This window comes from Salmo salar, chromosome 05, assembly GCF_965601325.2.
Source record: "Salmo salar chromosome 05, fSalSal1, whole genome shotgun sequence".
In the NCBI taxonomy this organism is placed as follows: Eukaryota; Metazoa; Chordata; class Actinopteri; order Salmoniformes; family Salmonidae; genus Salmo; species Salmo salar.
The window spans coordinates 6,728,834-6,744,950 of record NC_138295.1 but is presented as its reverse complement, the minus strand read 5'-3'; positions in this window follow the sequence as shown (position 1 = coordinate 6,744,950).

The window sequence follows — 16,117 nt, the reverse complement described above, 5'->3', positions numbered from 1 at the left end:
TGCAGTTTGGCTTCGTTAACCAACTTCAGTGGGCAAATGATCACCTTCGATTGTTACTGGCACACTAGAGATGTGTGGTCTTCATGGATGAATCCCGCTTTAAACCGTACTGGGCAGATGGCAGACAGAGTGTATGGCGTCGTGTGAGCAAGAGGTTTTCTGATGTCAACATTGTGATCAGAGTGCCCCATGGTTGTGAAGGGGTTATGGTATGGGCAGGAATAAGCTATGGACAACGAACACAATTGCATGTTATCGATGGCAATTTGAATAAACAGAGATACCGTGACGAGATATCCTGGGACCCGTTCATCACCTCATGTTTTAGCATGATAATGCACAGCCACATGTCGCAAGGATCTGTACACAATTCCTGGAAGCTGAAAATGTCCCAGTTCTTCCATGGCCTGCATACTCACCAGACATGTCATCCATTGAGCATGTTTGGGATGCTCAGTATTGACGTGTACGACAGCATGTTCCAAATTCCCACCAATATCCAGCAACTTCGCACAGCCATTCCACAGGCCACAATCAACAGCCTGATCAACTCTATGCAAAGGAGATGTGTCGTACTGCATGAGGAAAATGGTGTTCACACCAGATACAGACTGGTTTTCTGATTCACGCCCCTACCATATTTTTTAAGGTTTCTGTGACCAACAGATGCATATCTGTATTCCCAGTCATGTGAAATCCATAGATTAGGGTGTAAAGAATTCATTTAAATTGACTGATTTCCGTGTATGAACTCTAAGTCAGAAAAATCGTTGAAATTGTTGCATGCTGCGTCTATATTTTTGTTCAGTGTACATATTATATACATAGATGCCTCTGTTTCACGCTCATCCAGAGCAACACAGATGGATAGAATGTTCTTATGTCAATATTGATCACACAAAACAGGGTAGGGATAGGTAATGCTTGAGACTTAAAATGTTTCATTATACCACTGTCATCGAGAGCCAAAATAATCAACACTACTTTCAGAAGAAAACCTGAAAGTTTAATGAATGACCATGGACAACACCTAAGGCTCCATATAGCCCTACATTGGGAATGACAAACAGATAACAAAGGTTGATTCCCAAATGGCACCCTATTCCCTATTCAGTGCACTACATTTAACCAGGGTCCATAGGTCTCTAGTCAAAAGTAGTGCACTATGTAGGGAATAGGGTGCCATTTGACATACACACAAAAATGTTCATTTCTTTAAAAATAACTGTTTAGGCAATGTAGAACAATAAATAGGATATCATTTTCAATTTTTTAAAAACAGGTGGCATTTTTGTTATTTTTTTATTTGTAATTCCCCATTTGTTTGCTCATCAATGACTTAGAGTTACAGATGTCTGCATTTGTTTTAAAAAAAAATGGAATGCAGTTTAAAGGTAAATGTGTCTTTTAGGAGGGGGTGATCACTTTAGGTCAGTTTCGCTTTGTGCCAAAGGTTTCACATATGAACCAAAAAAAAAGGAAGACAGTGACATAAACTTCCAGAGAACTTAAATGATTAGTAGAGAGTCATGTGTGTTGTTTTGCTTCCTCTAGTATTTTTTTTTTCTACTTTTCTAAAATCCAGCTCCCCGGACACCGTAACCATAGTGATAGAGTTTAGTTTTAGAAGTTTTCCAAAATCATTTATTTCTCTACCGAATGTCTTTTTTCTTTTTCTTTTTTACAAAAATAAAAGTTTTTTTAATTTATAAAATAACTTCATCGGGATGTTATCTTGCACCATCATCATCTGCATGTGGGCCGTTTTTACCCCTTTTTTATCACTAGCTTGCTATGCTACTAAGTTGTTTTAACATGTATCAGGTGGATTTGTGTTGTCATGTGGCCATCATTGACCAATTGTGTTGTTATAACCATATATCCCTTTTGAGGCAATTAACAACACGTGGCTAACAAACACACACACACACAAAAAATCATTTCAAACATGTAATGAATATGAGGCATGTACACACAAAATGAATATCACATCACCTTTGTGATTTTTTTTGTTTGTTTTTAAATATTGTACAGAACAGTACCTTTTGAGAAGAATTGACAAGGTGGCATCCAACAAGATTGGTTTATATATTGTTGAGTAAAGGTTTAATCACCTGAATTCAGTCATGAAAAAAAGAGAATCAAAAGCAAATTAAATGTAAAACAATGAGACGACAATCTCTGCTGTAATGTAAATGGCTACATATGCATATATTGGTGAGTGTGTGTGGGTGCAGCGAGTGTGTGTGTGCGCATTTGTGTGTGTGTGTGTGTGTGTGTGTGTGTGTGTGTGTGTATGTATACTGGCATGAACCTTGCCAGAATATTTTATGTACACACGTATCTTGTATAAAATCTATATATGAAATACCTGCTATATAATATATATGCTTGTAAATTAGTCATTGGTGGGTATAGGTTCAAGGTTGCTTGGAGAGAAAGCTTAAATGTTTGCCAGCAGTATAGTATTGATCAACTCTGTGTCGTCATGCCTTTGTAAAATATCCCATCAAAATCTAAGAAAAAATGACCTTCCATTCATGTAATTTTACTTGAACCATTAAATATTGAATCGTCAAAGTAAGTTCGGACTACTCTTGAGTTTCTTTCTGCTGTATTGGACGAATCTATTGCATATATCGTTAACATGAACCTCTAACACCAACTACAATATCTTCAAGATGTTACAGGGATTTCCGGCGGCACGAATAACGTAACACGTTTCCCAGAGCTCCGCCAAGTTGTGACAAACTTTATTTAATTTAGAGCACAGTTTAATTTATTGTTTAATTAATTTCACTTTACTAAGTATTGTTGACATAGTTTCATATTTCGTTGCTCTTCCGAATGGTAATAATGGCAGTGAATTGCTGAATGAAAGATTGCTAACGTAGGCCGCAGCAAAGCCATGGATTTTCCTGAACGATTTACCAACTGGACAGACGGGCATTTTATGTCCGCTCCTGACACAGTTTCGTTTGCCTTGGTCGGTAGAATGTCCGAAGCACTGGTTTTCATCTCGTTTCCCTTCATAACAGTGAAAATTGATATAATCGCTGTAAACGCGACTTGATATAAGAAGCCGCATTCAGCTACCGAACTTTCGTCAGCAAGCTAGGACAGTCGCTAATTGAGTAAACAGTCATGTTTCTGTTATTTAAAACCTCAGTCTAGTCTACAACTTGACTTCTATTGCTAAACTTAATTTCCGAAGCATAATCTGACTCTTCACTGTTCTACAAATCCCGGAAATGGTCGATTAAAAGAGACCCTACCAAAGGAGGCCCCATTCAAGCCCCAGGCTTGCCTGGGCGAACAACCCCGCCAAGCAACTCGCCAGGGCGGGAGGAGGACAGCGATGGCCAGGACGCTGCCCTTAGTTTGAGGAAGTTCACAGAAGCTTTGGATTGGCTCAAAAGAGACATATAAGATAAACTTGACACGAAAATTGACACTCTCTCCACAACTTTCCAATCAGAAATGTCCTTAATTAAGGAAGAACTGAAATCATCAGTAGCTGCACTACAGGCATCAGTGCACAGGGCACTACCATACTTAAACTAGAGCACTCTGCTGTGTCTTACAATGACGACCTAACCACCCTTCAGGCCACAGTGAAGTTGCTGTCATCTGATGTTAAAGGGCATTCAAAGAAAATGCAAGAAGGACGTCAACGCCACCAAAACATACGCCTGGTGGGCATTGCTGAAGATCTGGAGGGGGCCCGCCCACAGACTTTGTTTCCCAACTATTTCAGGACATGCTTAACCTTGAAGAAATACCCTTCTTAGAGCGTGCCTATAGGTCACTGCATGCTAGACCAAGAGAGGGTGAGCACCCATGGCCCTTCGTCATTAGAGTGCATTACTACCACGTTCGGGACCATTACCCTTACAGTACCGAGGCAAGAGACCATGTCCATTTTCCCAGACTTCACTGCCTCCGTGGCCAAGAAACGAGAGGCTTAAGGTAACGCAAAGCGGCTTTTGCACAACTGTCCGGGAGTCAAGTTTGGCCTCTTCTTCTCAGCCGAGCTCAGGATCACACTACCAAGCGGAGCTCTTAACAAGTTCAACAACCTGGCTGCTGCAATTGATTTTATCAACAAGAACTTGAAGGAAACTGCTCCCCCAGACTGACTGGAGCAACGACATGGTTATTTAGCCTATCTGCTGCGCAGTGTTTGATAGGTAAGGCCCGACACGTGTAACCTACAGCAGCGCAGTGTTTGATAGGTAAGGCCCGACACGTGTAACCTACTGCAGTGTTTGACAGGTAAGGCCCGACACATGTAACCTACTGCAGCGCAGTGTTTGATAGGTAAGGCCCGACACGTGTAACCTACTGCAGTGTTTGATAGGAAAGGCCCGACACGTGTAACCTACTGCAGTGTTTGATAGGTAAGGCCTGACACGTGTAACCTACTGCAGTGTTTGATAGGAAAGGCCCGACACGTGTAACCTACTGCAGTGTTTGATAGGTAAGGCCCGACACGTGTAGCCTACTGCAGTGCAGTGTTTGATAGGTAAGGCCCGACACGTGTAACCTACTGCAGTGTTTGATAGGTAAGGCCCGACACGTGTAGCCTACTGCAGTGCAGTGTTTGATAGGTAAGGCCCGACACGTGTAGCCTACTGCAGTGCAGTGTTTGATAGGTAAGGCCCGACACATGTAGCCTACTTCAGTGCCTCCATTTTTTTATTTGCATTATATGTATGTGTTCCTCATTGTTGGCAGAAATAGTAATTCTCAATTCATATAATATACAGAATATATTTACTTTTTAGTTATATTGTTGTTTTCTATGTAGGCTTGTGGAAAAGGTTGCCTTTTATTTCGTCAAGAACATAAGCTGTCATGCTGCCTATGTTGTTTGATTTAACACCGAGATGTCACTTTACTCGGCACTATAGGTAAACAGTGCTTTAAATTTTATATATATATATATATATATATATATATATATATATATATATATATATATATATATATATATATATATTTCTCTTTTATAATATAATTGTCACAACGCTCCACTTGGTAAGAGTACAGCCTAGCTGATGGAACCACTATGTTTCCTGGAGAGTATCTAGGAGCTTGTATACTAGAGGGGGATGTGCTCATCTTGTTTGGGAAGACGCTTCAGCGGGTGGGAGGAAGTTCAACAGTTTTTTCGTTTTATTTTTTCTCGTATGTCAGGTTCAGTCTTCCGCATACATTTAAAAGGCTACACTCATTTCCTCTTTTTCCAAAGGACTCAACCACCTAATTGAATAGGGTAGTCGACTGGGAGGATGCTTACATTATCTAGTTGGAACTGTAAGGGTTTGAACTAACCAGTCAAACGTAGTAGAGTACTTCATCATCTTCAACATCTGGGAACACAGATTGCATTCTTACAAGAGAACCATCTGAGAGTTTCAGATCACTTTAGATTGCGAAAAGGCTGGGTAGGCCAACTTTATCACTCCACTTTTAAAAATAAATCGAGGGGAGCTGCAATTCTGATACACAAATCGGTACCATTTTTTCTTCCAATTTTATTTCAGATGCCAATGGCAGATATATTATTGTCACTGGCAGAATCTATAGTACTCCATTGATCCTTGTCAATGTCTATGTGGCAAATTGGGATGACACCTTATTTTTTTGTATCTTTCTGTCCTCACTTCCAGATATGACCTCACACTCATTAATCTAGGGAGGCGATTAATTGCTGGCTTAATTCTACTTTGGATCATTCCTCCAACCAAATTAGCACACCTTATAAGTCTCCCGAGTGGTGCAGCGGTCTAAGGCACTGCATCTCAGTGCTAGAGGCGTCACTACAGACACCCTGGTTTGAATCCAGGCTGTATCACAATTGGCTGTGATTGGGAGTCCCATAGGGTGGTGCGCAATTGGCCCAGCGTCAGCCGGTTTAGGCCGTCATTGTAAATAAGAATTTGTTCTTAACTGACTTGCCTAGATAAATAAAGTCTGATAAGGTTATCCAGACTTTTCAACAAGAGTTTGCCGTTACAGACCCCTTCCGTTTTTTCAAACCAACTAGTAGGGAATATTTTTCTCCCATGTCCATCACACCCGCATGGATAATTATTCTTAGACAACAAAACTTCTTTACTCTGTATGTTCATGCTCATACAATTCCATTGTCATATCTGATCACACCCCTCTGACTATAGAGTTGGTGGTGGGACTGAGCCTTGTTTACCTTGACATTTTAATATGCGCTTGTTGTCTGATTTAAAGTTTTGTCAACTTTCTGACTGCTCAGATTTATGTTTTTATAGCTACTAACGACACCCCCGACATTTCAACATCTGTTGTGTGGAAGACCGTTAACTTCTTGGTGACAGGGGGCAGTATTTGGAAATTCAGATGAATAACGTGCCCAAATTAAACTGCCTGCTACTCGGGCCCAGAAGGTAGGATATGCATATTATTAGTAGTTTTGGATAGAAAACACGCTGAAGTTTCTAAAACTGTTGAATTTTTCTCTGGTTTTTGCCTGCCATATGAGTTCTGTTATACTCACAGACATCATTCAAACAGTTTTAGAAACTCCAGAGTGCTTTCTATCCAAATCAACTAATAATATGCACATTCTAGTTTCTGGGCCAGAGTAGTAACCAGTTTAATATGGGTACGTTTTTCATCCGGCCGTGAAAATACTGCCCCCTACACCTTAAGATACTTGTATGTGTGAGAAATTTTAATTATGAGATTTTTGCTGTTTTGAATTTGGCGCTCTGATTTTTCACTGGCTGTTGTCAAATCGATCCCGCTAACGGGATCCGCCTGTTAAGTGGTCACTAAGAGGTTGAAGGCCTCCATTTCATTGAGATTGAACAGGACCCTCTGTCCGGCATGTCCTATCGCCAAATATCATGGATGTTAAGCTCTTGGCTAAACAATTAGCTATGTTGATGTTAAACCTCTTGGCTAAACAATTAGCTATTCGTTTGGAGTTGGTCTTACCATCTGTTATTTCCTTTGACCAGACCGGTTTTATAAAATATAGAAATTCTTTCTCAAATATCAGACGAATTAATGTTGTGTATAATCCTTCAGTCTCAAAGCTCCCAGAGATTCTAATCTCGCTAGATGCTGAGAAGGCTGGGGCTACCATTTTCTTAACTTAATTTTTTTTTGCTTTGGCAAAAAATGAATTGCTTGGATCAAGTTACTATGCTCTTCTCCACCTGCATCTGTCAGAATGAATAACATCCAAGCAGACTATTTCCCTCTCTTCAGGGGCACTAGACAGGGGTGTCCAATGTTTCCCTTGCGTTTTGCCATCGCCATCGAGCCCCTCGCTATTGCATTTAGATCCAACCCACAAATAACGGGAGGGTTCAGAGGGAACATCGAACAAATGGTCTTTTATGCTGATGACTTGCTTCTCTATAGCTCAAACCCTGATGTATCCTTACCCACGGTGCTATCTGTTCTTAATGTGTTTGCCCTAATCTCTGGTTACAAGTTAAATCTGAATAAGAAGGAGATTTTACCTTTAAATGCGGCAGCTCGTAACTACCCATTACAGACATTGCCTTTCAGAATAGTTCTCAACAAATTTACATAGTTGGGGGTACATGTCACGGACAAATTTGCTGACCTTTTTTAAGGCTAATTTTACTCCTCTCCTTACTCTGTTGGAGAAAGATTTTGAACAATGGTCACTACACCACCCTATCATTAGCTGGTCTAATTCATTTTGTTAAAATAAATACCCTTCCTAAATTCTCCTACCTCTTTCAATGTATACCTATTTTTATTCCCAAATATTTTTTCCTCAAACTCTATAGGATTATCTCTAATTATCTATAAATTATCTATAAAAATGATCTATAAAAATTATCTATAAGGATTATCTATAAAAACAATCCAAGGATCCGCAAGGTTTTCCTGCAAAGGCCTAAACCCTTTGGGGGTATGGCCCTACCTAATTTCCAGTTCTATTATTGGGCTGACAACTTCCGTGTAATTCAGTACTGGATACGTGCAGATACTACACATATAATTTCAGCATGGTTGAAGATGTTATTATCTATGCATAGTCACTTTAATAACTCTACCTACATGTACGTATTACCTCAATTATCTCGACTAACCGAACTGCATTGTTCATTAAGGGCTTGTAAGTAATCATTCCACTGTAAGGTCTACACCTGTTGTATTCGGCGCATGTGACAAATAAGATTTGATTTGATTTGATAGAATCTTCCTCATGTATGCCATCCTCACTAGCTGCTTTGGCACATTTCCCTATTTATTCTGCTACTTCAAGTTATACCAAAAACATTTCAGTGAAAACCACTCTCATGATCTGGAACCAGTTTAGACGTTACTTTGGTTGCAAACATTTTCATTAAGGGCCCCTCTACTCAGATATCACATTTTCCATCCATCCCTAGTAGATGGAAACTTCTCCATGTGGTTCAGCCTTGGCATCAAATCATACAAAACATTTTTTTATATTGACGACACATTTGCTTCGTTCCACCAACTCTCAGCTAAATTCCACTAATGCATTTTTCACACCATCCCCAACAGTAAAAGGTATTATTTCTTATAGCTAGGATCAAATTGACTCTTTTTACAATCCTTCATTCAAAGCTATTAAAAATGTATGGGAAGAGGATCTAGGTGATGAGTTTACTGATGCCACTTGGATATGATATATTCTGTACCTTGTCCACTGGTTTGATCCAATGCAAAATCCTCCACCTCACTCACTGAACGAAACTCAAGCTCTCTAAGATCTATCCTGATGTCCACCCTGTTTGTGACATGTGTCACCAAGCTCCTGCTTCATTAATACATATGTTTTGGTCCTGCTCTTCTCTACACAACTATTGGTCTGCCATCTTTGATACCGTACGTAAAGTATTACAGGTGTGTTGGTCCTGCTCTTCTATACATCACTATTGGTCTGCCATCTTTGATACCATATCTAAAGTATTACAAGTGACTTTTGCCCCTACTGCCATAACATAATTATTTAATACCTGATAATATAACACTACCAAAATGTACATCTGACTTTGTAGCCTTTGTGAGTTTGTTGGGAAAAAGGTTGATTTTACTTCCGTGGAAATTGTCCTCTCCTCCCTCTCATTTTGTGTGGATTACAGATATTTTACACTTTAGTAAATCAGTAAATTGGAGAAGATAAAATATAATCTACGGGGTTCTTCTGACAAATTCTACCGAATCTGGGAACCTTTCTTTACATATGTAGAGACACTGCAATTTCCCTCTACTCTACAGTAAACTGCCTACCTAGGCTTTGTATTTAATTCATAGATCTACCTTTGTGAGTGTTTAATATTAGCCTATCTAATTATTATAATTTTTTCTATTCATTTTTGAAGACTTGCCATATTTTATTTATGTACTTTGTTGTTTCTTATTTCTGTTTTGTTGTGCAAGTATAACATTGGAATTTTATATTTTCGTATGGGCATTTACATTCCTTCTGTCAGTGGTGTGCGTACTGGGAGCGGAGTCAGGTGCAGGAAAGCAGAGAGTTGTGAAGAGGCGCACACTTTATTTAGGCAGGAGAAACCAACAGGCGAACGCCAATGCGTCAAATCCTCCAGCCAATATGCAAAAGTGCAACACGTGCAAACAGTCACAATAATTATGTTCAAACAAATAAACATACCTCGTGAATAAAACACGGAACAAACGAACACCAGTCTAGCGCGTCAACATTGGCACGTAACACAAACAATTACACACAAAGACATGAGGGGGAACAGAGGAATAAATACATGTAGTGTGATTGGGGAATGAAAACCAGGTGTGCAGGGAACAAGACAAAACAAATGGAAAAATGAAAAATGGAGCGGTGATGGCTAGAAAGCCAGTGACGTCGACCGCCGAACGCCGCCCGAACAAGGAGAGGAGCCGACTTCGGCGGAAGTCATGAAACCTACATCGTTCAAAAAGCACGTTCCTATGGTATATAGAATGTATACGAAGCTAAGAAACCCTGTTTTGTTGCTGTGTTTGAAGCCAAGCAACCATGTTTTGTTACTATGTATGAAGCTAAGTCAAAATGTTATGTTACTGTGTATGAAGCTAAGCAACCATGTTTTGTTTCTGTTTATGAAGCTAAGCCAACATGTTATGTTACTGTGTATGAAGCTAAGCCAACATGTTATGTGACTGTGTATGAAGCTAAGCAACCATGTTTTGTTTCTGTTTATGAAGCTAAGCCAACATGTTATGTTACTGTGTATGAAGCTAAGCCAACATGTTATGTGACTGTGTATGAAGCTAAGCAACCATGTTTTGTTTCTATGTATGAAGCTAACCAACATGTTATGTTATGTGTATGAAGCTAAGAAAACCTGTTTTGTTGCTGTGTTTGAAGCCAAGCAACCATGTTTTGTTACTATGTATGAAGCTAAGCCAACATGTTATGTTACTGTGTATGAAGCTAAGCCAACATGTTATGTTACTGTGTATGAAGCTAAGCAACCATGTTTTGTTTCTGTGTATGAAGCTAACCAACATGTTATGTTACTGTGTATGAAGCTAAGCAACCCAAACACAGGACCTGGAGCTGCAACAGTACTACAGTTAAATACCCCTGGGCCAAACACAGGACCTGGAGCTGCAACAGTACTACAGTTAAATACCCCTGGGCCAAACACAGTACCTGGAGCTGCAACAGTACTACAGTTAAATACCCCTGGGCCAAACACAGTACCTGGAGCTGCAACAGTACTACAGTTAAATACCCCTGGGCCAAACACAGGACCTGGAGCTGCAACAGTACTACAGTTAAATACCCCTGGGCCAAACACAGTACCTGGAGCTGCAACAGTACTACAGTTAAATACCCCTGGGCCAAACACAGTACCTGGAGCTGCAACAGTACTACAGTTAAATACCCCTGGGCCAAACACAGTACCTGGAGCTGCAACAGTACTACAGTTAAATACCCCTGGGCCAAACACAGTACCTGGAGCTGCAACAGTACTACAGTTAAATACCCCTGGGCCAAACACAGTACCTGGAGCTGCAACAGTACTACAGTTAAATACCCCTGGGCCAAACACAGGACCTGGAGCTGCAACAGTACTACAGTTAAATACCCCTGGGCCAAACACAGTACCTGGAGCTGCAACAGTACTACAGTTAAATACCCCTGGGCCAAACACAGTACCTGGAGCTGCAACAGTACTACAGTTAAATACCCCTGGGCCAAACACAGTGCCTGGAGACACTTTGGTTCAATGCTCTACTGCTTTACTACTGTGATATCAATACAAAAGGACCAGAGGCGAGATATCTAGCAAGTGTATCTCCATTATGTGCTTCGTGAGGGGAACTATGTTTCTGACGTTAAGGGCTCTATTCAGTCCGTATGGCGGAAGTTCACCGTTACACCGTGATTGAAAGTTAAAGGCAATGTTTCCGCGTTGTTGTCATAGTAGCATGTATTACAGGAAAGGCACATGTACAATACATGTAAAGAATCATAGCATACTGGGTGTACAGCATTACAGCAGATGGCCAATCCCCAGATGACCACACGAGAGATGTCTGCATACCATTAAAATCACAACAATACAATCATGTACATACAGTACTTGTTAACAGCAATATTATAAAGTGGTTGATGTCCGAGTAAATGTACATGCATGTAGTGTACACTGTACAACACTGTGTCCCAAATTGCACCTTATTCCCTGGACAGAACACTACTGTTGACCAGGGCCAATAAATGATCTGCCAACAAGCTAAATTGGTTCTCATCCGGCATGGGAGAGCACTGGGTGAACATATAGAGATTGTCAAACAGTACACACATTTCAAATTGTAATTAAACTGGCCATCAGGTACCTTGAGGCTGTTTAGTCAACAGCAGGCTACTAATTACTAGAAGATGACCTTTGGAATAATATGTGGTGAATTATTCATTTTGGGGGGGGGGGGGAATTGCTTCCAAGACAGACCGATGATGTCCAGGGGACACTGCAGTGTAAACAGACGTAGAAATGTCGGGAAAGGGGTTCAAAGAGTTCCAAAGATTCCAATCCCACAGCTCCACCAATCACCATCCCCATCTCTATCATTCCAATTCCACAGCTCCCACAATATCAAAATCTCCATCATTCCAATCCCACAGCTCCACCAATCACCATCACCATCTCCATCATTCCAATCCCACTGCTCCACCAATCACCATCACCATCTCCATCATTCCAATTCCAAAACAAAATGACGGCATATGCATAATAATAAAGGGTTTGATGGGTGAACAAATATAAGATTGTACAATTAAGGTTGAGAGAGATAATATGAATGGTACTCTGGAGTGGAGAGAGATGTTACCAATCAGAGGAAATCAAACAACCCTAGTGTGTCCCAAATGGGCCCCTGTTCCCTAAATAGTACCCTGGGCCCTGGTCACAAGTATTGCACTTTATAGGGAATAGGGTGCCATTTGAGACATAGTCATACAGTTTATGTAAAGGACTGCAGACCATCCTTCCAGAGAGGATTATAGAACCCATAAACCACCGCTGTGGTTGTCGACACAACTTCATCACCTCACTGCAATACACTCAAGTCTGCCAGTCTGTCAGCAACACAAACACTATATATACAAAAGTATGTGAGCACCCCCTCAAATTTGTGGATTAGGCTATTTCAGCCACACCCGTTGCTGACAGGTGTATAAAATCGAGTACACAGACCATGCAATCTCCATAGACAAACATTGGCAGTAGAATGGCTTTACTGAAGAGCTCCGTGACTTTCAACGTGGCATCGTCGTAGGATGCCATTACAGTCTGGAGCAGTGGAAATGCGTTCCCTGGAGTGATCAGTGTGGAGAACTTCACTGGCCAGCACATCGCCCTGACCTCAACCCCATTGAACACCTTTGGGATGAATTGGAACGCCGACTGCTAGCCAGGCCTAATCGCCCAACATCAGTGCACGACCTCACTAATGCTCTTGTGGCTGAATGGAAGCAAGTACCCGCAGTAATGGTCCTAGTGGACCTAGTGGAAAGCCTTCCCAGAAGAGTGGATGCTATTATAGAAGCAAAGGGGCGGGGGGGACCAATTCCATATTAATGCCCATGACTTTGGAATGAGATGTTTGACGAGCAGGTGCCCACATACTTTTAGTCATGTAGTGTAGCACTGCAAGCTGTTAGTGGTGCTTCAAGAGAAAAGATGATCATTACTGAGTGAACTGGTATGAACGCTTTCGTAACCACCACATGTTACATTCTGCTTTAGTGTAAAATGGCACTTATTACACTGTGAAATGTGTAAACTGTGTGATAGCACTGAAGTCACCCTGCAGCAGTTGTTCGTCTTTGTTTTAAAAGACATGTTCAGAGGGCAGATAGTATGCCTGGCAACCACATTCAAATACAACATCAAGTTACATCTCTTGCAGCGTGCAGGTAAGCATGTCTTGGAGCGTAGTGGCTATGCATACACTATACCTCTACAGTCTTGTACGACCAGTTTGCCTCCCCGAAATACTAGCTTTCTGGGTAGCATTACTATGGTTTATCAGGTTTATCACACGTTAGCTTTTGGTCTGTACCTTTTCTCGTCTTTAATCTCATTTCGTATTTGTTGCTGACAGTCAAATCTTCCCATAGCAAGACTAGCTAATTCAATTGTCGTTGACCACAAAACTGCACAGCTAAGCAACACATAAATATATGTACAACTATAACAGTGTTATATTTCATTTTGAAAAAGGTGTGATATAAAAATCACTATCAGTGCTGTGTGTTGGTCATCTATCTGTCTATCTATACCTCCATCTTCTGACAACGATGGCCCAAATCTGGTCTCTGACACAATTCTCTATCATTTCAGTTGTTCGGACGGGTCTAGACACAGTCAAAACATACTTTCAATAGTGTTTTGTCAAACAATGGCAACCAAAATAGGAGGGAAAGACAAAGAGGGAAACAAGAGGGGAAAAAAATCGATTGCAATTACGTGGTCAGATAATAGGCATCAAGGTGTTGTTCTGGGACACCCAAAAGAGAGGTGACATAAAACCAATTCACACACTGCAAACATTTCAATGTTACTCGTCAGGCACATTTCACATGGATTTAATGTCACAGAGACAAGGAAAATAAATGGTGTTTTTGTATCTCTTCTTCTGGTTGCGATTCAATACACACTGTCTTGTTGCTTTTTGTTTTGATAGATGTTTGCATATTCTCCCCAGTTCAAACAAGATTAGCCTTTATTGTTTCATCACAAACAGAAAAAGGAGACCATTCCGACAAAAGCTGTTCTAGAAGTCAGGTTAAAATAGCTAATTAATGGGTTTAAAACAATGGAAAATTACCCCCCCACTGACAGTCCCCTAAATTCTCAAATGGGTCACCTTCAAATCCGTCAAGTCTCGGCAGGTGGGTCAAAGTGTGTGATTCTCTGGCTGATAACTGGAGAAATGTAACGTCCTAAATCGCACCCTATCCACTATGTAGGGCACTACTGTACATTTGACCAGAGCCCACAGGGTACTATATAGGGGATATCTGGGAGGCTGACAGAGAGTACAGAGTACAGTGAGCGGTGATTTGACAAGGCATGGCAATGCTGCTGACAGCTGTCATTGAGTCCTGATTAATGACTGCCATCGCCATTCCTGTCTCACATAATGATGACTGCCTTCTCCTGTCTCACATAATGATGACTGCCATCACCATTCCTGTCTCACATAATGATGACTGCCATCGCAATTCCTGTCTCACATAATGATGACTGCCTTCTCCTGTCTCACATAATGATGACTGCCTTCTCCTGTCTCACATAATGATGACTGCCTTCTCCTGTCTCACATAATGATGACTGCCTTCTCCTGTCTCACATAATGATGACTGCCTTCTCCTGTCTCACATAATGATGACTGCCATCGCCATTCCTGTCTCACATAATGATGACTGCCATCGCCATTCCTGTCTTGCATAATGATGACTGCCTTCTCCTGTCTCACATAATGCAGATCTAGCAGTGGAGGGGAAATTAGCATAATATATCCTCTAATTGGTTGCCCTGGAAATAGTATCAGTCTGCATCCCAAATGGAACCCTAATCCCTATATAGTGCACTACTTTTATATTGGACTCCTTAGGGAATAGGGTGCTATTTGTGACCCACATTTGGAGTATCCCTTGGAACTGGTATTGTATGCAGTATGCTGCACAACCTTTGGAACGTGGTGTGGTCTTATCACCCACAGAGTTGACGATTGATATGAAGCGACCCTTAAATTGTTCTAATTAGTACCACTTCCTTTGACATTTATCACAGACCAGGATATGCACACCCTGTTCTGCATATAACACGTTGAATGAGTATAACTCTCTTTATAAAAGTTTCAGTGTGGAGAATACTTAGTATTGAACACATGGCCACCATGTACAATATGTTATTGGATATTCATCAGTTATCGTGTAGGGGGTGACTGTCGTTATGTCGTTGAACTCTCTTGACTCGACTACTTGAACTGTGTTAACTTTTCTTCATTCTGTACTGATTTTCAAGGACTTCCAGAGTGAATGCAACGAGAGAGTGAATGCAATGCATTGTTGTGTTCAGCAGATGGGTCGGAGAAATATGAATGTAATACATATTTGTGTAGAAAGTTATGTATAGAACCATGGCAGCAGTTTCTGCTATAGCTAACATTCTTCAACAGTCAGATCTTATCGTCTGGCTGTTCTCCTATTCTCTAAAGTGGAACCTTAATCCACGTAGAGACTAACCCCAATATGTATTAACATCATAGCACTCACCTTTCTATGAATTATTTGGCGGGAGTAGAATCTCCTGTGTCCCTGGTTTTAAAATAGGATGAGCCTCCCTGGTTGAGTATCAAATGAAACACTATTTCCAAATTTAGCGCACTACTTTTGACCATAGCACTATGGGCTCTGGTCAAAAGTGCACTCCTTGGAAGAGAAAAAGGTGTTACCTAAAACCTTAAAGGGTTCTTCGGATGTCCCCATAGGATAACCTTTTGAATTACCCTTTTTTGGTTGCTAATATAACTTTTTGGGTTCCAGGTAGAACCCTTTTTGATTCCCAGTAGAACCCTTTTT